This window comes from Anabrus simplex, chromosome 4, assembly GCF_040414725.1.
Source record: "Anabrus simplex isolate iqAnaSimp1 chromosome 4, ASM4041472v1, whole genome shotgun sequence".
Taxonomy (NCBI): domain Eukaryota; kingdom Metazoa; phylum Arthropoda; class Insecta; order Orthoptera; family Tettigoniidae; genus Anabrus; species Anabrus simplex.
Window position 1 is genome coordinate 412,087,701 of NC_090268.1, and position 25,525 is coordinate 412,113,225.

Genomic DNA, 25,525 nt, shown 5'->3' on the forward strand with positions numbered 1-25,525 from the left:
TATGACCATTGCTACCGTACACGTTGAACCGTACATACATTTTGACCGTTACATTGAGATACCTCCCGTACAGACTATCCACTCTCACTAATACTAATTATGTAGGCTCTATCAACCTGTGGCTATTGTTCATATCCTGGCCGATTCCGTCTGTGAGGTGACATTCCTCGTCACTGCACCTCGCTTGACATGCGAGACGTAGGTCGTCCGTGACCAATCAGACTGGAAGGGCCACATAAACAATCTGAGCTGGGCTGAGTGGCTCAGACGGTTGAGGCGCTGGCCTTCTGACCCCAACTTGGAAGGTTCGATCCTGGATCAGTTCGGTGGTATTTTAAGGTGCTCACATACGTCAGACTCGTGTCGGTAAATTTACGGGCACGTAAAAGAACTCCTGCGGGAAAAAATTCCGGCACCTCGGCGTCTCCGGAAAACGGTAACAGTAGTTCGTGGAACGTAAAGCAATTAACATTGATTATTAATAAACCATCGGACTGTCCTGAAAGCCAGATGGTAGCCAGCACCATTCTATATTTCCAATATCAACAAGAAAGATCCATTCCTTCGGTGTATTAAAATTTCCATTTCTCCCTTTGTATCGTTCATCTCAGGTTCTTTAGAGTATTATTTATAATTAAAAGTAACTTCTTACAAGATACTCTCATTCAATTCCATACATTTATTTAATAAAGTCCTTAGCTTGCATTACTCGCAGATACACAATAAACCTTACAGAAGAAGAGTCGGCAATAAATGCAAATCTTTGAATAGAGATAATCCACGTGATATTAGAGAATCAAAAGTTCGGCCTCCTAATCAGTTCGTATTAACAATATTTATTTTATATTGTTGTATGTCCGGCGCTCCCTTCTCGCTCAGCCAGCCAGCTGCACGCGCGCCTGTGTATCATTCTGCTAGCTTCGACGCGCAGCCCTCAGTGCGCGTGCCTGACCATCGAGTGTACTATAAATAGGAGCTCCCCGCCTGCTCACTTGCCCACTTGCCCCGGTGTCCAGCTCCAGAATACACCCTACGTCGAGCACGGAGGCTACTCCTCTTGAAAATGTGCTTCGACCAGGTGGACTGAATTTCTGGCAGTACGAGGTTTCACCTCTGGTCACCGCTCCCTTACCTGTTTCCGCTGCCTATGTTCCGTAATTCTTTTACAAGCCATTTTCATTCCCTAATTTATGCAAGCTCCCTTAGTTTCGCTAGGTGGAATTTCTTCAATCAATTGAACTTGCTTTTTAGGAATTCAGGCACTTCAACAAACAAGGACTCTCATGAACATTTATGTTAGTGTGCCAGATAGTTCTCGACTATCAACGTGTCAATTCACAAAGACTATCTTTTCAAGATAGAAGTGTATATAAAGACTGCAAACCTGTACATATTGTATAAAGACAGACTTTTCTCAAGATGCAATATTCCTTTTTGCTTCAAAATACATTTCAGTTATTTGTGTAAATATCATAAAGTGAAGCAAATAAAGTTGTGTTCCGTAAACTTCAACCTTGGTTACAACACAACTCTATGGCGACGAGGTAAAAAAGCAACAAACTACAATTCTTCAGCCCCAGTTGCCAACTCTATAGCGACGAGGTACACACGAAACCAACACTACAATTCAACGGGCCCAGTTGTCAACTCTACGGCGACGTGCTAAACAACAACGACACTCCAACCAGTTCTGACACACAGCTTACCTTACTCTTTCTTGCACGCATCTCGCAATGGCTACTGCGGAACAACTCGCTACGATCTTCCAAGCCTTACAGCAGCAACAACAACAGTTTATGCAACAACAACAGGCAGCATTAATTCAGGCTATTCAAGCTATTTCTGTCTCTACACAGCCATCAGCTATTCCTCCGTTCTCTGCTTTTGATCCGGCTAAGGAAGAATGGTCAGTTTATTTAGCCCGCTTGCACCAGCATTTCATCTGCCATTCTGTCACAGATGATCAACGCCGCCGCGCACTATTTCTTAGTTCGGTTGGCAATGCTACGTGTGAATTACTACGTAAATTAAGTCCAGAAGAACACTTATCTGAGGTACCCTTCACGCAGCTCTTGGCCCGTCTCACGGAACACTATGCCAAAGCTCCTCACATAGTGGCTGCTCGCTATAAATTTTTTCAGAGCAGAAAGCAACCCCATCAGACACATACTGAATGGATAACTGAATTGCGTGGTCTAGCTAAACCCTGCCAGTTCATCTGCTCCAAGGACGGTTGTGGTTCATCCTACACTGATTCTCTCATTCGGGACATGATAATTTTACATACTCCTGAAGACAAAATACGTTTTGACGCTGTCAAGCACAGTAACCCTTCTTTAGAAGACGTCCAGCGTATTGCTACGGTTTATGAGCTTACTACCAAGACTGCCGCAGCCATAGCTTCTCCACACGAAGTTGCACAAGTCTCGCCTCAGGCCCGCAAGTCCTCTGCTACAGTGAACCGTACGGATAAGGCGCTCTCCACCAAGCATTCTCGCCAGGTTCCCTCTCGTCATGCTACACGGAAGCCCAATTCTAAAAGCACCTCGAAACTCCTGCCTTCCTGCCGAGGTTGTTTCAAGCATCATGAACGTCGTGACTGTCGTTTTTTCAAAGCTACTTGTGAACGATGTAATAAACTTGGACACATTCAGACTGTCTGTCAAAGTTCGCTCCGCCCTGCTAAGACTACTGCAGCGCGCCGGAAGCATATACAGCCCCGCCAAGACATGGAAGTAGATCAGATCAATCTTATTCTTCCCACAAAGGATTCTCACAAAATCATCATTCCTCTCTCATTCTCTGATCGATCTGTCGATTTTCAATTAGACACTGGATCACCTGTCTCTATTATTAACCTGACTACCTACCACGACTTAGGTTCACCTTCATGCTCTCCAGCTGACATCCAGCTCGTGACATTTAACAAGAAGAAAATTGACATCCAAGGTCAAATTAAGCTTCAGGCTAGTTATAAAGGAATTCAGAAGGCCATTCCTCTTCTCGTAGTTAACAACTACACTGCATCAAACATTATGGGCATGGATCTATTTAACTTATTTGGTTTCCAGATACATGACAACATTAACGTCGTATCTACATTGCATCCTACTTCTGACGTTACCGCTCTCCTAGCGCAGTTTCCTGAAGTCTTCGACTCTCAGCTCGGAACAGCAAAAGACTATACAGCTCACATACAGCTGAAATCCGGAGCTAAGCCTCGCTTCCTCAAAGCACGTCCAGTACCCCTAGCACTTCAAGACCAGGTCACGAAAGAATTAGAAAGATGGATACAAACTGGAATTGTAGTACCAGTTACTTCTAGTCCATGGGCTACTCCACTCGTGGTAATCAAGAAACCTGATGGTAATGTTCGACTTTGTGGCGATTTTCGATCTACAGTCAACGCACAACTCGACACCGATATCTTTCCTATTCCACGTCCAGAAGACTTATTCCGTCGTCTCTCTGGTGGACAATTCTTCTCTCGAGTTGATCTTAAAGAAGCATATCTCCAGCTACTTTTAGACGAAGAATCTAAGAAATTTCTCACACTCAACACTCCGCTCGGACTGCTCCAGCTCCAGCGGCTCCCATTCGGTGTTTCATCCTCAGCGGCTATTTTTCAGCGCTATTTGGCTCAACTCACCGCCTCAATTCCCGGTTGTGCTAACTACCTGGATGATATTATTGTTACTGGAAAAGATCATCAGGAACATCTCACCAATCTCCGCCTTCTTCTCCAGAAATTGAAAGACAATGGCCTACGAGCGAATCTCGCTAAATGTACCTTCTTTCAGCCTCAAGTTCACTACCTCGGACATATACTTGATAAGAATGGAATTCGTCCTAGTATGCAGAATGTCTCCGCGATAGTAAACATGCCAGCACCTCAGAACCTCAAGCAGCTTCAGTCCTTCATAGGCAAAGCGAACTATTATAATAAGTTCATTCCACGCTTCGCTACAGTGGCAGCTCCATTAAACGCTCTACGTAAAAAAGGTGTTAAGTTTCAGTGGACTCCGCAATGCCAACAGGCATGGAAAACAATCAACAACGCCTTAATTCAAGCTATACAACTCACTCATTTTCAGCCCGACAAGATCATCACGCTAGCTACTGACGCTTCAGACTACGGTGTCGGTGCCGTTCTCTCCCAGAAGGATCGTCATGGACAAGAACGCCCCATCGCCTTCGCTTCGAAAACACTTAATGACCATCAACGTCGATACTCACAGATAGAGAAAGAAGCTTTAGCCATCATATTTGGTATTCGCCGTTTCAATGAATATCTTTATGGCAACCATTTCCTGATCATTACCGATCATAAGCCTCTCGTACACTTATTCCATCCTGGTAATAAGATCCCAGAGAATTCCCTCAGAAAGCTTCAAAGATGGTCCATGTTCCTTTCTGATTATTCCTATCAGATTGTATATCGAGCCACATCCCAGCATTGTAATGCTGATGCCCTCTCCCGCTTACCCGTTGGTCCTGATACTGCCTTCGATTCTCAAGAATCTGAATGTCTTCAGTTGGACATAGAACTTGAAGATACTGTATCCAGTTTTCCTATTGATGCTACCTGCATAGCTAAAGCTACGGATAAGGACAGTACACTTGCTACTGTACGTACTTACATCCGCAACGGTTGGCCTCTTCAGAGCACACTTCCTGCCCACCTGGCACCTTATCATCGTATGCAGCATCGTCTCACGACTCGTGCCGGAGTTGTACTACTAGAAGCAGGCACCATCTTCCGAGTGGTTATCCCACTTAGCCTACAGAAACAAGTTCTCGAATTATTACACCAAAGCCATTGGGGTATCTCCAGAACAAAGCAACTCGCCCGTCAACACTGCTACTGGCCCGGTATTGATGCCGCCATCGAAAAGCTAATACGTCATTGTGAGCAATGTCAAACGAATCAGAACGCCCCGTCTTCTGATCTTGCTTCATGGCCTCCTGCTACTACTCCATGGGAACGAGTTCACATCGATTTCGCAGGTCCTTTCCTCAATTCCATGTGGTTCATAGTCATCGATTCACTGTCAAACTTTCCATATGTAGTGGATATGCATTCGACTACTACAACCGAAGCTACCATTCGTGCTCTCCAGAAAATCTTTACTACAGAAGGTTTACCGCAAGTACTCATTTCGGACAACGGACCTCAATTTACAGCTACTGCTTTTCAGAACTTTTGTACACATAATGGCATTCGTCATATCCTAGCACCACCTTTTCACCCTCAATCTAATGGTGAAGCTGAACGCTTCGTACAAACATTTAAAAGAAGTATGAAGAAAGCTGTCTCTTCAGGCTTAACTAAAGACCAAGCCTAGCTCCAACTCTTAAACAACTACAGAACTCTACCCGGCGCTGACAATATCACTCCTGCACAGAAGCTCCATGGACGACCTCACAGAACTTTACTTTCTCTGTTACAGCCTCTTCCGGCCCAGCATAAGACCTCACCAACGAAGTTCTCCCTCAACGACAAGGTCTACACCAGGACATTCAAATCCAACCCACTCTGGATACCTGGAGTCATCTGCAGATCTTTGGGTCATCGTCTCTACGAGATACAGACTACGGAGAAACGTATCTGCCGCCATCAAGATCAGATACGTCTGCGCTACCGCCCCTGTCCAGCTATTGATGCTATTGCTAAACCAGATAAATCTATTGCTGAAAGAGCTTTAGATCATTTCATAACAATGGGTTCCTTTCAGGACGAGACAGCGCCACTCCGCCCAGTTCCAGCTCCGGACAATACAACAGAGACACCAGCAGCTCCGCCCCAGCATCGCAGTCGCCGCCAGCGCCGCCGCCGTTTCACGCCGTACCGGCGTATTTAGGAGGGGAGGGTGTTGTATGTCCGGCGCTCCCTTCTCGCTCAGCCAGCCAGCTGCACGCGCGCCTGTGTATCATTCTGCTAGCTTCGACGCGCAGCCCTCAGTGCGCGTGCCTGACCATCGAGTGTACTATAAATAGGAGCTCCCCGCCTGCTCACTTGCCCACTTGCCCCGGTGTCCAGCTCCAGAATACACCCTACGTCGAGCACGGAGGCTACTCCTCTTGAAAATGTGCTTCGACCAGGTGGACTGAATTTCTGGCAGTACGAGGTTTCACCTCTGGTCACCGCTCCCTTACCTGTTTCCGCTGCCTATGTTCCGTAATTCTTTTACAAGCCATTTTCATTCCCTAATTTATGCAAGCTCCCTTAGTTTCGCTAGGTGGAATTTCTTCAATCAATTGAACTTGCTTTTTAGGAATTCAGGCACTTCAACAAACAAGGACTCTCATGAACATTTATGTTAGTGTGCCAGATAGTTCTCGACTATCAACGTGTCAATTCACAAAGACTATCTTTTCAAGATAGAAGTGTATATAAAGACTGCAAACCTGTACATATTGTATAAAGACAGACTTTTCTCAAGATGCAATATTCCTTTTTGCTTCAAAATACATTTCAGTTATTTGTGTAAATATCATAAAGTGAAGCAAATAAAGTTGTGTTCCGTAAACTTCAACCTTGGTTACAACACAACTCTATGGCGACGAGGTAAAAAAGCAACAAACTACAATTCTTCAGCCCCAGTTGCCAACTCTATAGCGACGAGGTACACACGAAACCAACACTACAATTCAACGGGCCCAGTTGTCAACTCTACGGCGACGTGCTAAACAACAACGACACTCCAACCAGTTCTGACACACAGCTTACCTTACTCTTTCTTGCACGCATCTCGCAATGGCTACTGCGGAACAACTCGCTACGATCTTCCAAGCCTTACAGCAGCAACAACAACAGTTTATGCAACAACAACAGGCAGCATTAATTCAGGCTATTCAAGCTATTTCTGTCTCTACACAGCCATCAGCTATTCCTCCGTTCTCTGCTTTTGATCCGGCTAAGGAAGAATGGTCAGTTTATTTAGCCCGCTTGCACCAGCATTTCATCTGCCATTCTGTCACAGATGATCAACGCCGCCGCGCACTATTTCTTAGTTCGGTTGGCAATGCTACGTGTGAATTACTACGTAAATTAAGTCCAGAAGAACACTTATCTGAGGTACCCTTCACGCAGCTCTTGGCCCGTCTCACGGAACACTATGCCAAAGCTCCTCACATAGTGGCTGCTCGCTATAAATTTTTTCAGAGCAGAAAGCAACCCCATCAGACACATACTGAATGGATAACTGAATTGCGTGGTCTAGCTAAACCCTGCCAGTTCATCTGCTCCAAGGACGGTTGTGGTTCATCCTACACTGATTCTCTCATTCGGGACATGATAATTTTACATACTCCTGAAGACAAAATACGTTTTGACGCTGTCAAGCACAGTAACCCTTCTTTAGAAGACGTCCAGCGTATTGCTACGGTTTATGAGCTTACTACCAAGACTGCCGCAGCCATAGCTTCTCCACACGAAGTTGCACAAGTCTCGCCTCAGGCCCGCAAGTCCTCTGCTACAGTGAACCGTACGGATAAGGCGCTCTCCACCAAGCATTCTCGCCAGGTTCCCTCTCGTCATGCTACACGGAAGCCCAATTCTAAAAGCACCTCGAAACTCCTGCCTTCCTGCCGAGGTTGTTTCAAGCATCATGAACGTCGTGACTGTCGTTTTTTCAAAGCTACTTGTGAACGATGTAATAAACTTGGACACATTCAGACTGTCTGTCAAAGTTCGCTCCGCCCTGCTAAGACTACTGCAGCGCGCCGGAAGCATATACAGCCCCGCCAAGACATGGAAGTAGATCAGATCAATCTTATTCTTCCCACAAAGGATTCTCACAAAATCATCATTCCTCTCTCATTCTCTGATCGATCTGTCGATTTTCAATTAGACACTGGATCACCTGTCTCTATTATTAACCTGACTACCTACCACGACTTAGGTTCACCTTCATGCTCTCCAGCTGACATCCAGCTCGTGACATTTAACAAGAAGAAAATTGACATCCAAGGTCAAATTAAGCTTCAGGCTAGTTATAAAGGAATTCAGAAGGCCATTCCTCTTCTCGTAGTTAACAACTACACTGCATCAAACATTATGGGCATGGATCTATTTAACTTATTTGGTTTCCAGATACATGACAACATTAACGTCGTATCTACATTGCATCCTACTTCTGACGTTACCGCTCTCCTAGCGCAGTTTCCTGAAGTCTTCGACTCTCAGCTCGGAACAGCAAAAGACTATACAGCTCACATACAGCTGAAATCCGGAGCTAAGCCTCGCTTCCTCAAAGCACGTCCAGTACCCCTAGCACTTCAAGACCAGGTCACGAAAGAATTAGAAAGATGGATACAAACTGGAATTGTAGTACCAGTTACTTCTAGTCCATGGGCTACTCCACTCGTGGTAATCAAGAAACCTGATGGTAATGTTCGACTTTGTGGCGATTTTCGATCTACAGTCAACGCACAACTCGACACCGATATCTTTCCTATTCCACGTCCAGAAGACTTATTCCGTCGTCTCTCTGGTGGACAATTCTTCTCTCGAGTTGATCTTAAAGAAGCATATCTCCAGCTACTTTTAGACGAAGAATCTAAGAAATTTCTCACACTCAACACTCCGCTCGGACTGCTCCAGCTCCAGCGGCTCCCATTCGGTGTTTCATCCTCAGCGGCTATTTTTCAGTGCTATTTGGCTCAACTCACCGCCTCAATTCCCGGTTGTGCTAACTACCTGGATGATATTATTGTTACTGGAAAAGATCATCAGGAACATCTCACCAATCTCCGCCTTCTTCTCCAGAAATTGAAAGACAATGGCCTACGAGCGAATCTCGCTAAATGTACCTTCTTTCAGCCTCAAGTTCACTACCTCGGACATATACTTGATAAGAATGGAATTCGTCCTAGTATGCAGAATGTCTCCGCGATAGTAAACATGCCAGCACCTCAGAACCTCAAGCAGCTTCAGTCCTTCATAGGCAAAGCGAACTATTATAATAAGTTCATTCCACGCTTCGCTACAGTGGCAGCTCCATTAAACGCTCTACGTAAAAAAGGTGTTAAGTTTCAGTGGACTCCGCAATGCCAACAGGCATGGAAAACAATCAACAACGCCTTAATTCAAGCTATACAACTCACTCATTTTCAGCCCGACAAGATCATCACGCTAGCTACTGACGCTTCAGACTACGGTGTCGGTGCCGTTCTCTCCCAGAAGGATCGTCATGGACAAGAACGCCCCATCGCCTTCGCTTCGAAAACACTTAATGACCATCAACGTCGATACTCACAGATAGAGAAAGAAGCTTTAGCCATCATATTTGGTATTCGCCGTTTCAATGAATATCTTTATGGCAACCATTTCCTGATCATTACCGATCATAAGCCTCTCGTACACTTATTCCATCCTGGTAATAAGATCCCAGAGAATTCCCTCAGAAAGCTTCAAAGATGGTCCATGTTCCTTTCTGATTATTCCTATCAGATTGTATATCGAGCCACATCCCAGCATTGTAATGCTGATGCCCTCTCCCGCTTACCCGTTGGTCCTGATACTGCCTTCGATTCTCAAGAATCTGAATGTCTTCAGTTGGACATAGAACTTGAAGATACTGTATCCAGTTTTCCTATTGATGCTACCTGCATAGCTAAAGCTACGGATAAGGACAGTACACTTGCTACTGTACGTACTTACATCCGCAACGGTTGGCCTCTTCAGAGCACACTTCCTGCCCACCTGGCACCTTATCATCGTATGCAGCATCGTCTCACGACTCGTGCCGGAGTTGTACTACTAGAAGCAGGCACCATCTTCCGAGTGGTTATCCCACTTAGCCTACAGAAACAAGTTCTCGAATTATTACACCAAAGCCATTGGGGTATCTCCAGAACAAAGCAACTCGCCCGTCAACACTGCTACTGGCCCGGTATTGATGCCGCCATCGAAAAGCTAATACGTCATTGTGAGCAATGTCAAACGAATCAGAACGCCCCGTCTTCTGATCTTGCTTCATGGCCTCCTGCTACTACTCCATGGGAACGAGTTCACATCGATTTCGCAGGTCCTTTCCTCAATTCCATGTGGTTCATAGTCATCGATTCACTGTCAAACTTTCCATATGTAGTGGATATGCATTCGACTACTACAACCGAAGCTACCATTCGTGCTCTCCAGAAAATCTTTACTACAGAAGGTTTACCGCAAGTACTCATTTCGGACAACGGACCTCAATTTACAGCTACTGCTTTTCAGAACTTTTGTACACATAATGGCATTCGTCATATCCTAGCACCACCTTTTCACCCTCAATCTAATGGTGAAGCTGAACGCTTCGTACAAACATTTAAAAGAAGTATGAAGAAAGCTGTCTCTTCAGGCTTAACTAAAGACCAAGCCTAGCTCCAACTCTTAAACAACTACAGAACTCTACCCGGCGCTGACAATATCACTCCTGCACAGAAGCTCCATGGACGACCTCACAGAACTTTACTTTCTCTGTTACAGCCTCTTCCGGCCCAGCATAAGACCTCACCAACGAAGTTCTCCCTCAACGACAAGGTCTACACCAGGACATTCAAATCCAACCCACTCTGGATACCTGGAGTCATCTGCAGATCTTTGGGTCATCGTCTCTACGAGATACAGACTACGGAGAAACGTATCTGCCGCCATCAAGATCAGATACGTCTGCGCTACCGCCCCTGTCCAGCTATTGATGCTATTGCTAAACCAGATAAATCTATTGCTGAAAGAGCTTTAGATCATTTCATAACAATGGGTTCCTTTCAGGACGAGACAGCGCCACTCCGCCCAGTTCCAGCTCCGGACAATACAACAGAGACACCAGCAGCTCCGCCCCAGCATCGCAGTCGCCGCCAGCGCCGCCGCCGTTTCACGCCGTACCGGCGTATTTAGGAGGGGAGGGTGTTGTATGTCCGGCGCTCCCTTCTCGCTCAGCCAGCCAGCTGCACGCGCGCCTGTGTATCATTCTGCTAGCTTCGACGCGCAGCCCTCAGTGCGCGTGCCTGACCATCGAGTGTACTATAAATAGGAGCTCCCCGCCTGCTCACTTGCCCACTTGCCCCGGTGTCCAGCTCCAGAATACACCCTACGTCGAGCACGGAGGCTACTCCTCTTGAAAATGTGCTTCGACCAGGTGGACTGAATTTCTGGCAGTACGAGGTTTCACCTCTGGTCACCGCTCCCTTACCTGTTTCCGCTGCCTATGTTCCGTAATTCTTTTACAAGCCATTTTCATTCCCTAATTTATGCAAGCTCCCTTAGTTTCGCTAGGTGGAATTTCTTCAATCAATTGAACTTGCTTTTTAGGAATTCAGGCACTTCAACAAACAAGGACTCTCATGAACATTTATGTTAGTGTGCCAGATAGTTCTCGACTATCAACGTGTCAATTCACAAAGACTATCTTTTCAAGATAGAAGTGTATATAAAGACTGCAAACCTGTACATATTGTATAAAGACAGACTTTTCTCAAGATGCAATATTCCTTTTTGCTTCAAAATACATTTCAGTTATTTGTGTAAATATCATAAAGTGAAGCAAATAAAGTTGTGTTCCGTAAACTTCAACCTTGGTTACAACACAACTCTATGGCGACGAGGTAAAAAAGCAACAAACTACAATTCTTCAGCCCCAGTTGCCAACTCTATAGCGACGAGGTACACACGAAACCAACACTACAATTCAACGGGCCCAGTTGTCAACTCTACGGCGACGTGCTAAACAACAACGACACTCCAACCAGTTCTGACACACAGCTTACCTTACTCTTTCTTGCACGCATCTCGCAATGGCTACTGCGGAACAACTCGCTACGATCTTCCAAGCCTTACAGCAGCAACAACAACAGTTTATGCAACAACAACAGGCAGCATTAATTCAGGCTATTCAAGCTATTTCTGTCTCTACACAGCCATCAGCTATTCCTCCGTTCTCTGCTTTTGATCCGGCTAAGGAAGAATGGTCAGTTTATTTAGCCCGCTTGCACCAGCATTTCATCTGCCATTCTGTCACAGATGATCAACGCCGCCGCGCACTATTTCTTAGTTCGGTTGGCAATGCTACGTGTGAATTACTACGTAAATTAAGTCCAGAAGAACACTTATCTGAGGTACCCTTCACGCAGCTCTTGGCCCGTCTCACGGAACACTATGCCAAAGCTCCTCACATAGTGGCTGCTCGCTATAAATTTTTTCAGAGCAGAAAGCAACCCCATCAGACACATACTGAATGGATAACTGAATTGCGTGGTCTAGCTAAACCCTGCCAGTTCATCTGCTCCAAGGACGGTTGTGGTTCATCCTACACTGATTCTCTCATTCGGGACATGATAATTTTACATACTCCTGAAGACAAAATACGTTTTGACGCTGTCAAGCACAGTAACCCTTCTTTAGAAGACGTCCAGCGTATTGCTACGGTTTATGAGCTTACTACCAAGACTGCCGCAGCCATAGCTTCTCCACACGAAGTTGCACAAGTCTCGCCTCAGGCCCGCAAGTCCTCTGCTACAGTGAACCGTACGGATAAGGCGCTCTCCACCAAGCATTCTCGCCAGGTTCCCTCTCGTCATGCTACACGGAAGCCCAATTCTAAAAGCACCTCGAAACTCCTGCCTTCCTGCCGAGGTTGTTTCAAGCATCATGAACGTCGTGACTGTCGTTTTTTCAAAGCTACTTGTGAACGATGTAATAAACTTGGACACATTCAGACTGTCTGTCAAAGTTCGCTCCGCCCTGCTAAGACTACTGCAGCGCGCCGGAAGCATATACAGCCCCGCCAAGACATGGAAGTAGATCAGATCAATCTTATTCTTCCCACAAAGGATTCTCACAAAATCATCATTCCTCTCTCATTCTCTGATCGATCTGTCGATTTTCAATTAGACACTGGATCACCTGTCTCTATTATTAACCTGACTACCTACCACGACTTAGGTTCACCTTCATGCTCTCCAGCTGACATCCAGCTCGTGACATTTAACAAGAAGAAAATTGACATCCAAGGTCAAATTAAGCTTCAGGCTAGTTATAAAGGAATTCAGAAGGCCATTCCTCTTCTCGTAGTTAACAACTACACTGCATCAAACATTATGGGCATGGATCTATTTAACTTATTTGGTTTCCAGATACATGACAACATTAACGTCGTATCTACATTGCATCCTACTTCTGACGTTACCGCTCTCCTAGCGCAGTTTCCTGAAGTCTTCGACTCTCAGCTCGGAACAGCAAAAGACTATACAGCTCACATACAGCTGAAATCCGGAGCTAAGCCTCGCTTCCTCAAAGCACGTCCAGTACCCCTAGCACTTCAAGACCAGGTCACGAAAGAATTAGAAAGATGGATACAAACTGGAATTGTAGTACCAGTTACTTCTAGTCCATGGGCTACTCCACTCGTGGTAATCAAGAAACCTGATGGTAATGTTCGACTTTGTGGCGATTTTCGATCTACAGTCAACGCACAACTCGACACCGATATCTTTCCTATTCCACGTCCAGAAGACTTATTCCGTCGTCTCTCTGGTGGACAATTCTTCTCTCGAGTTGATCTTAAAGAAGCATATCTCCAGCTACTTTTAGACGAAGAATCTAAGAAATTTCTCACACTCAACACTCCGCTCGGACTGCTCCAGCTCCAGCGGCTCCCATTCGGTGTTTCATCCTCAGCGGCTATTTTTCAGCGCTATTTGGCTCAACTCACCGCCTCAATTCCCGGTTGTGCTAACTACCTGGATGATATTATTGTTACTGGAAAAGATCATCAGGAACATCTCACCAATCTCCGCCTTCTTCTCCAGAAATTGAAAGACAATGGCCTACGAGCGAATCTCGCTAAATGTACCTTCTTTCAGCCTCAAGTTCACTACCTCGGACATATACTTGATAAGAATGGAATTCGTCCTAGTATGCAGAATGTCTCCGCGATAGTAAACATGCCAGCACCTCAGAACCTCAAGCAGCTTCAGTCCTTCATAGGCAAAGCGAACTATTATAATAAGTTCATTCCACGCTTCGCTACAGTGGCAGCTCCATTAAACGCTCTACGTAAAAAAGGTGTTAAGTTTCAGTGGACTCCGCAATGCCAACAGGCATGGAAAACAATCAACAACGCCTTAATTCAAGCTATACAACTCACTCATTTTCAGCCCGACAAGATCATCACGCTAGCTACTGACGCTTCAGACTACGGTGTCGGTGCCGTTCTCTCCCAGAAGGATCGTCATGGACAAGAACGCCCCATCGCCTTCGCTTCGAAAACACTTAATGACCATCAACGTCGATACTCACAGATAGAGAAAGAAGCTTTAGCCATCATATTTGGTATTCGCCGTTTCAATGAATATCTTTATGGCAACCATTTCCTGATCATTACCGATCATAAGCCTCTCGTACACTTATTCCATCCTGGTAATAAGATCCCAGAGAATTCCCTCAGAAAGCTTCAAAGATGGTCCATGTTCCTTTCTGATTATTCCTATCAGATTGTATATCGAGCCACATCCCAGCATTGTAATGCTGATGCCCTCTCCCGCTTACCCGTTGGTCCTGATACTGCCTTCGATTCTCAAGAATCTGAATGTCTTCAGTTGGACATAGAACTTGAAGATACTGTATCCAGTTTTCCTATTGATGCTACCTGCATAGCTAAAGCTACGGATAAGGACAGTACACTTGCTACTGTACGTACTTACATCCGCAACGGTTGGCCTCTTCAGAGCACACTTCCTGCCCACCTGGCACCTTATCATCGTATGCAGCATCGTCTCACGACTCGTGCCGGAGTTGTACTACTAGAAGCAGGCACCATCTTCCGAGTGGTTATCCCACTTAGCCTACAGAAACAAGTTCTCGAATTATTACACCAAAGCCATTGGGGTATCTCCAGAACAAAGCAACTCGCCCGTCAACACTGCTACTGGCCCGGTATTGATGCCGCCATCGAAAAGCTAATACGTCATTGTGAGCAATGTCAAACGAATCAGAACGCCCCGTCTTCTGATCTTGCTTCATGGCCTCCTGCTACTACTCCATGGGAACGAGTTCACATCGATTTCGCAGGTCCTTTCCTCAATTCCATGTGGTTCATAGTCATCGATTCACTGTCAAACTTTCCATATGTAGTGGATATGCATTCGACTACTACAACCGAAGCTACCATTCGTGCTCTCCAGAAAATCTTTACTACAGAAGGTTTACCGCAAGTACTCATTTCGGACAACGGACCTCAATTTACAGCTACTGCTTTTCAGAACTTTTGTACACATAATGGCATTCGTCATATCCTAGCACCACCTTTTCACCCTCAATCTAATGGTGAAGCTGAACGCTTCGTACAAACATTTAAAAGAAGTATGAAGAAAGCTGTCTCTTCAGGCTTAACTAAAGACCAAGCCTAGCTCCAACTCTTAAACAACTACAGAACTCTACCCGGCGCTGACAATATCACTCCTGCACAGAAGCTCCATGGACGACCTCACAGAACTTTACTTTCTCTGTTACAGCCTCTTCCGGCCCAGCATAAGACCTCACCAACGAAGTTCTCCCTCAACGACAAGGTCTACACCAGGACATTCAAATCCAACCCACTCTGGATACCTGGAGTCATCTGCAGATCTTTGGGTCATCGTCTCTACGAGATACAGACTACGGAGAAACGTATCTGCCGCCATCAAGATCAGATACGTCTGCGCTACCGCCCCTGTCCAGCTATTGATGCTATTGCTAAACCAGATAAATCTATTGCTGAAAGAGCTTTAGATCATTTCATAACAATGGGTTCCTTTCAGGACGAGACAGCGCCACTCCGCCCAGTTCCAGCTCCGGACAATACAACAGAGACACCAGCAGCTCCGCCCCAGCATCGCAGTCGCCGCCAGCGCCGCCGCCGTTTCACGCCGTACCGGCGTATTTAGGAGGGGAGGGTGTTGTATGTCCGGCGCTCCCTTCTCGCTCAGCCAGCCAGCTGCACGCGCGCCTGTGTATCATTCTGCTAGCTTCGACGCGCAGCCCTCAGTGCGCGTGCCTGACCATCGAGTGTACTATAAATAGGAGCTCCCCGCCTGCTCACTTGCCCACTTGCCCCGGTGTCCAGCTCCAGAATACACCCTACGTCGAGCACGGAGGCTACTCCTCTTGAAAATGTGCTTCGACCAGGTGGACTGAATTTCTGGCAGTACGAGGTTTCACCTCTGGTCACCGCTCCCTTACCTGTTTCCGCTGCCTATGTTCCGTAATTCTTTTACAAGCCATTTTCATTCCCTAATTTATGCAAGCTCCCTTAGTTTCGCTAGGTGGAATTTCTTCAATCAATTGAACTTGCTTTTTAGGAATTCAGGCACTTCAACAAACAAGGACTCTCATGAACATTTATGTTAGTGTGCCAGATAGTTCTCGACTATCAACGTGTCAATTCACAAAGACTATCTTTTCAAGATAGAAGTGTATATAAAGACTGCAAACCTGTACATATTGTATAAAGACAGACTTTTCTCAAGATGCAATATTCCTTTTTGCTTCAAAATACATTTCAGTTATTTGTGTAAATATCATAAAGTGAAGCAAATAAAGTTGTGTTCCGTAAACTTCAACCTTGGTTACAACATATATGAAGTTTGGATTAAGCAGGGCTTGAGTCATAACTCAAGATTACTATTGCCACCTTCAGGCAGATTGTCTCTTTCAGATTTTATTTGAGAAAGAAAATTCAAAACATGGTCCTTCAAGTTAGGAAGTACAAGTGGTGTCTTACAATCGCCAGTGAATTTTTCAACGCTGGGTCCGTTATGGTCTGGATAATAATGTCCGGGGTTTTGTTTGTTCTTAAGCAGTTCTGCGTCTCCTTTGGAATTGTCCCTCTAGCGCCAATCATAATTCAAATTTACAAAGCAAGAAAGCTAACCAATCCAACCGAAATGATCATACACATAAAAATTCTCCCTTTTCACCCTACTTAATTAACACCTGGAGAAATGTATACTCTTTGCATTAGCGCTTAATTGCACAGCAGGAAATTTGTGACGTAAATGTCTGGAATGTGGGGTAGTCTGTTTTTATCTGTAGTAAATTCTGTGAATTTACGCAAAATTGTTGCCACTAGAGACAATTTTTGTTATTATGTATCACTAAATATAACGTCTTTCAAGATACTCTCTAATTAAATTCTCTACTTTATGTAATCAAAATCACTGGGCTGAGTGGCTCAGACGGTTTAGGCGCTGACCTCCTGACCCCAGCTTGGCAGGTTCGATCCTAGCTCAGTCCGGTTGTATTTGAAAGCCTCGTGTCGGTAGATTTACTGGCACGTAATAGAACTCCTTCGAGACTAAATTCCGGCATATCGGCGTCTCCCAAAACCGTAAAAGTTGTTAGTGGGACGTAAAGCCAATAACGTTATTATTATTATTATTATTATTATTATTATTATTATTATTATTATTATTATTATTATTATTATTATTATTTTAATCAAAATCATTAACTTGCATTTTCCCCCTAATACGTAACTCTATCCAATGGACAGAATGCGGGATCCACAGAACTCTTCTACTTCTCCTTCCCTATCCACAAAGCAGAGTCGAACACCCACACAAACTTTCCACTAACCCCTCGGCTTAGCTAATCGACAACATCGCGATCACAGTCCGGAAGCAGTGATTGAAAGCCACGGACCACTCTGTAGCTACTTTGATAAGTACAGAAATAATTCAATAATAAGGCGACGGTTGTTTACTGTTGCAATCATTATTTGTTATTATTTGTTCATAGTATCACGAACTCTTAGTCATTGACAAGTTTACGCAACCTAAACTATATTGTACACATATTCGTATGATTTGAAGTGATTTGATAGAATCTGGGGATGTTCTTATAGGACGAAATATTTCATTCTTTGTTTAATAGTGTGTAATTTTTTTTCAGTGTTAGTCTCATTTTCCTGAAAACGTAGTCGACTTTGAAAGGTACCACTTCCTTCTTAACAAAAATCTCAGGTTCATAGAACTGTTTCGTTTGTTGCAGGTGAGTGGCTGTGTGTCTTTAACAAACCCGGTGTGAGGAGATCGGGCTTTGGAATAGGTAAGATATCTCTATATTGTGTGCATGTTTGAACACGGCCAGAGGTATGCTACAACTTGATTATACTGTACATAAACTTCACTTGATCTTCCTTTGAAGTGTAAGGTTTTCTCTATGGAACGAATTCATTGTGATCCTCATAGTTATGAACCGAACCTTGAGATATAGCCCAGGATGACCAGAGTGTGAATAGTGATTGTGTTCTAGACCATCGACGGGCAGACTGTTGAGAGTAACGCCATCTAGTTAGGCTGAATGTGAAACAACGTCCCTGCTGCTGTCGGCACTGCCTACGTCATCATCGCCCCAGTCACCTCCCTCAGTTTATCCATAAAGAGAGATTCACTCTGGATTGTTACATTTTTCAGGAGTTTTCAAAAATATGTTTACTATTAAGAAAGAAATGAAACTGGGGACCCTGTCCAAATTAATCATAAAGAAATATTAATGCAGACGGGAGAAGAAATAATTTCGTACGCTTAAGTTCATTAATTTTTAGATAAACCTTCCATTGATGGTGAACGGCATCTGCACTGTGCGTTACTGAAAATACAGGGTGTCCCAGAAAGAATGGTCAATATTCAGGGATATGACAGGAATGATCATTTAAAGCAAAAATCTTCATATGGTCATATGCCCTAATCCAGATGGTTTACAAGATAGAACATATTTAATGTACGAGACGTGTTTTCTTAAGTAAGGGCCTTTTGAAAATAACTACACAACGAAAGACGATTTTCACTGACCACATTTATTTTCAGATTCGACATACTTTACTCTATTTTTCAACATTGCCGCAAAGTTTGTTTAAACACTTATCACACCTTGCAACTAGGTTTCGAACACCCCTTTCATAGAAACTTGCCGCCTGCTTCGGTAACCAAGAGTTCTTGGTCTTGATCTTGCGCTGGGACGGAATCTGTTTGGCCTTCACCTTTACGGGCGAATCTTTTATTTTTGTACAAATTTGAGTGTTCGATGACGTTTTTGACTCGTTATGCCGAAGAAAGTGACGACATGTTGAGTCAGATCGTAACGAGCGACAAAACATGGGTTTCGCATGTCACGCCCGAATCGAAGCAACAGAGCATGGAATGGAGACACACACACATTCTCCTGTAAGGGTGAAGGGCAACCAGACTCTGTCCCAGCCCAAGATCAAGAGCTCAAAACTTAGTTGTAAGGTATGATTAGTGTTTCAAAAACTTGGCGGCTCTGTTGAAATACAGAATAATTTATGAAGAATCTGAAAATAAATGTAGTGGCTCCTACAGCGGTTATTCATGTACCAATATATCACGTACCTTCTCGCGCAGTCCTGAACCTATATCCTGGAAAGTTTTATCAAATAAATATGTTTTTAATGCTATTTGTTCGGGGCGTGGACCTATGTGGATCTTTTGCACCTAATAAATATGTTAGTCAGGCGATTGGAAAATGAAAATCCACAGCCTGTTTCCAATTCAAACCGGGTCAAAAATAGACGAGCATAGGAACTATACTGGCTGCCGAAGCCTACCGCACTCCTTTGGGTAAATGATTGATGATTAATGACTGAGAGATAAAACGAAATGGTATTGTAGGGTGTTGCTTGAATGAAAGATGACAAATAATCGGAGTAGCCGGAGGAAACCTTTCCCACCTCCGCTTCGTTCAGCACAAATCTCACATGGAATGACAGGGTTTTGAACCATGGAACCCAGCGGTGAGTGGCCGATGTGCAGCCGTATAGGTCACGGAGACTAACACCTAGGCAATTGCTTAGGTTAAATTGCATTCTTCTAAACTAATGCCTTCTTGGTTTTGGGATTTCATTTTCCGCCAGTGTACGGCCATCTATAATAATAGAAGCTTTCCCTCCAAGCACCCCAGTTGCAAGGAAACGTTATTCAAGTCTCCAAAACGTGTTGGCTCTCTGTCAAAGGACTCGTCTCGTCCCTGAAATAAATCGCTAGTGTCGGCTCCTTCCTCATTGCTGACAAATAGGTGGCAAGCAGAGTGGACATTAACGAACAATGGTCTCAGATTTGTTTGAGTGTCTTGATGATTTGCAAGCGGCTTTTGGACCACTCTGCTGTTAGAAACGCCTTCAAAAACTTACAGTTAATTACTGGAGGTCATGGAGCGTGTCACAGAACAACACAAAAGAACACATACCATAGTCACTCAGTCTCTGGAAACATCAATCGTTAGATCTTACCAAACGATCAATTTCTTTACGAAAGAAATCTGCTCCTTTGTTCTACAACAATCGGAGAACGGCTGTTTGATCTTGCCAATTGTTGGCAAATCTTGTTCCATCCAGATGTTCCTTTAGCTTGTCTAACACATAGAAATAACTTCATGCAAGAAACTGTCTGTATGCGTTATTTTGCCACACATGCCTACGAAGCCATTGAAGGGAAGTTTGTGTTTTGCGCGCATTGTGAGGTGTTACAACGCCTACGCTTAAAGACCTGTGTCCGTGCGACACAAAGCAAATTTAAAAAAATATCCTGCTTTTTTAGGGTGTCAAAGATCGGGGAACCCTACGTGAGAATAATTTCCGATAATACAAGTGATGTTTGACGATGACCTGCGATTTGCCTATTGAGATACCCGTCCCCTATGCAATGTCTGTAACACGCTGTATGATTTGTCCGAGATCTGTCGCATCGATTTTCTGGACAAAGTCTTCTATGGACGTCGTTTGAAGATCTTCCTGTCCGATCAGCGTCTATCAGGTCCGCGTGGTCTTGTTAGAATCGACTAACCATGAAGAGTTGCAGAATGTAGTGTTTTAGGATAGTGGAATTACAAACACACGTAACTTCATAAGGAATATGGTGACGAAGTAATGTTTTCTAGTAGAAAATGGTCTCTTTTCCAGCAGATTACCCATATCTATTGTACAAAGAGCAGCAGATTAGCAATTGAAACTTTTGCACCCATCAAGGTCACCGTGCTCATGTATTTGTTACGCAATCACATCAGCTCACAGAACTGCGTTAATCTAGTTGTAATTGTGATATTAGCACCAAGCATAAGACCCCCGCTCATTATTTTTCTTATATACCGGAATTATAGGTTCGTTCGATTCGCACCTTCCTTTATGAACATCCGGTGGTTAGGTTTTTGACGTATCACCACCGCCTTCATATTTACCCAACTCTCTAGTCGGCATGCACGTGTGAACTTCGTTCTATATGTGGAATTGGACGGGAATCCTTCTTGACATCAGCTCTTTGTCGAGGGACATAATCACTATTGCATGTTTCTGAGGTCGTTGGTAGTGTGATGGGTTGTGTGTAAATAATGATGTGTGAGTTGGAACAAACAGAAACACTCAGTCCCCGAGCTCGAGGAATGAAAGAGACGCAGCTGAAATATCTGACTTTGCCGGGAACCGAGCCAGGAATTCTCCTAACCGAAGGACGCCGACAATTCAGGCATGGAACCGGACAAATATTAAGTCCTGACTTTTCAGTAGCATGGCTAACAATCTAACGTTGTCGCCCAAGATTTTAATGTTTTTGTGAGCTATCAGGCTTCTAAAAATTAAAATTGCTACTCAGCGGGGTAACGTGTTTTAGTATTGATTGAATTTACTGTAACTTCTACGTACAGCAATTACAAATGCACCCGAGTTCGCGGTTTCCACTTTCGCAGTTTGCACTCAATAACTTGGTAGACAATACAGCCTCCGGCGCGTCGGGAACTCCTATTCTATAACAGGGCATCTCTCAGTGAAGTATCGCCTGCAGAAGTGTTCACTCTACAACCCAACTAAGCCCAAGACCTCGACTCACTCAGAGACTTAACTTATCATTCATCTACATGACAGAATTTTGAAGTGATGGTTACTACCATGCTCCAACCAAAACCCTCCAAGTCCAAAATAAAATCCACATTTACATCGAAAATAATAGGTATACCCTTATTTTTCTTTGCTTATATTATTCCCAAACCCCTTACATATCACTTGTCCAATACACACATGATAACTACAAATTGTAAAGCAGAGGCACGTTTTTCTCAATTTCTGAAAATTTTGTCAATGTGGACTTGGCGGCTTTTGTATATTATGTCCTCATAAGAACAGACTCGTCCGGCCCATGTCCAGGGCGCCAAATTTTGTGGTTGAAAACGAAATAATAAATTATTGCTTGTTTTAATTTCTTTAGTTTTTAATTACATTAAATAGTTACTTAATTTCTAAATAAACAATAGAACAATCTGGCTGTGATTTTATTTCAAAATTTTCTCAATATATTGACTTTCCAATTATATGCTGTTTCATTATCCTGGTCAGTGATATTTATAATTTTTCAGAATAGGCCTACTTCCTGAGATATTCTAGAAAAAAATTAAAAATTATTATGCATAATTTTCCGGGATATTTAGTGCTATTAGGGTATGAAATGACTGGCTGAGATGTGTTTGTTTTTTCATTTGGGGAGGTATTGAAAGTTGGGTGTAATTCACCGCAGCATTACTGTTCAATTAACTCACTGACCTGCATTACGTATTCCCCTCAGAACTCAACAATTTGACCTATGTATATGCGATGTGATGAAGCCCGTGAATGCTTTTTAGGTGCAACATTAATACACATGAACTAATCCTACGCTGCTGACATGTAAATACTAGTCAATGAGCTGCTTACTGTATATATTCAGATTATAAAGAATAGTTTTACATTGACTAATAATTAATTATTACACTATTTTAACTTGTTTTAACAATACACTTCTAAATCGAACATAACGAAGGATGATTATGTAGATCATTAATCAAGCGCTCTTAATTCTGAAATATCGAATTTTATTACTATCATCTAGGCTTCCCCAATAACACAACAGGAAGGGGCGCCGAAATTAGCTGTGCGCAGGAATCCAAGCACTTTAAATAGGGATCTTTGTTAGCCTTCTTCCAGCATATTTGAAATGAGCTAGGCCTTCTTCCTCACAGAGTGCCTCAACAACTGGCCACTGCCTTCGTCCACATTGTCACTGCTGTATCTTCCGTTAGTTCTCAGCACATTCGGTCTTCATTTTCACCATATCAAACATTTAACAAGCAGCACTTTACATATGTTTAGGAGGAACTGAACACTTCCCATCACTATGCTCTCTCAATATGTACACTCTTGTGCAGAAACCTGGATCATGTCCGTAGAACTTAACAGTTCACTTTTTTCTACATTGACCTAAAACTTGACTCAACGCAGCCCTTAATTAATTAATTAATTAATTAATTAATTAATTATTTATTTATTTATTTATTTATTTATTTATTTATTTATTTATTTATTTATTTATTTATTTATTTATTTTCTTAACACAGGTATAAGGCTATTGATTTGAAAGCCTATTATTGGTTTGAAGTAAATCCGAAGAAACGAATATGAACAACTGAACGAAGTCATATTCTGTGTTAAATGAAAAGTGGATCAGGAAAAGCCTCTTCTATGAAACTTGCTGTACGTGGAGTAAATAAAGCGGGTGGATGTAACTCAGGGAGGTTTAATTAGAGTTCCGACTTTGTGAAGGGAGGGGGGGTATATTCATCCTTACCTACAATCATGGATTATTTGGCTTATTATAACCCAAAACACTTCACTGTCTAAATCACAAAATATCAGCAGAGTATTACATAATTATGACTATTTGAAGATGGATCCTAGTATTTCTTAATTGTAGGAGACTTGCCACTTTCTTTTGAATTAATTTGGTGATAAAATATCTGTAAGCTTTCCTTGTAATGGAGTAAGAGCACTGTTTGAACGTTAACCTTATATTAAGCCGTGAGAAAAAATTGTGAATTAATGCACTTAGTCTACCATTCAGACTTACGCAAATATTATTTTCGCGATACTTCAAAAGTATGATCCTGCCAAAAACTGCAATGAAACCCAGACTCATTTAAACGGTCCATCAAAGCCTACTCGTCTCTCTGCACAGTGATCATTTGAATGCTGCGTGAAACAGCGAGTGAACTGCTGTAGAGTTCCTTTGTGACACAGCCACAGTTACTTCCGAACACACAGGCAGGCAGTGATTCTACCGAAAAACGGTAGCACTCAGGCCAGGAGAGAGAACATACGCCCCAAGTAAAAGGACACCAACAATGCCGACCCAAATATTGACACTAAACATATGCTAAAATATTCGCACTACCGCCACACGAGGGTTTCTTCCGTCATCCTTCACGCCATCGCCTGCCAATGGTCACGAAATTGATGAGGTTGGCGGCGATTCGGGTGCGGGATGCGGTACATCAGTGCGGCTTCTCTCCCGTTGCCATTTCCTACGCAATAGGCTAGGGGCATTTCAGCCATTTATTCGTTGGTGTACTGCACCATATCCTCTCTTTCGATCCGGCTAACTCAAGGGGTGGAGTGCGCGGGCAAACTGGGCAAAGTAAAACTCTAACTAAACTTATACTTAAGAGTACATTGACAGGAAAAATGGTCATATATCTTGAAATGAGAACATAAAATAAGGGGTAAGATGGATTTATTGTATCCATAAAGACATTAAAAATTGGTCCATGCTAACATGAAATATCAAATAAAGTCGAAAATCGACCTCAGATAGTCGTGAAATTGCGATATACGCATGATTGAAACATTTTACAGGTACATTAAAAATAACGAAAGGTAAACGAATGCGGTCTACGACCCCGAATCAAATTATAATTACAATGTCAATCTACAAGGGAAAAACGTTGATCGTTACGTATTGATAGATAATTGCTCTAGATAAGTACGGATTTCCATATTTGCCCGTAGGCTTCGACGAACAAAATCGCTCCTGTTATGAACCAGGTAAAAGTAATACATTGGTACAAAACTATAACACAATATTTACGTTCCGGCTATTGCGGATATACATGAATAGTCACTATGGCATAAGGCGGTTCCCTATTCTAGCTTAAAAACTAGCACTGAATCTATTATGAGCCCATTCTCATACAGAAATGTCAATAAAATATCAATAAAACTCAGCTAACGAACTGATAAACCCAAATTAAACAAAACCATGACAACAAATCACAAAGATCACAACAAAATCACATCTGTGGGAAAAACATACATATATACTTTACAATGCATGAATAAATCAGAGATATCAGGGATCGAACCTGACATCGGCAGGCTACGTTGGTTATGCGTCTGCAAGCAGACACAAATGGTCTCACATATTTCCATGTCTTCAGTCGGTCAGCTGTAATAAAAGAAAAACAACTATTCGCAGGCAGGAGAGGTCGCAGTATGGAGGACTTTACGGGATTTCCATACACAATCTCTTGCCATGAGGGGAACAAACAGCTCTGTCAGCTGAGCAATTTTACTCTCAATGAATCTCAATGCCTGTACAACCCCTCCCAGGAGGTAACAAATATGCAATCCTTTCTTCGCTCGACCATTGCATTCTTTGCAACTTCACGGCCGGCTAATTATTTCATATTCAG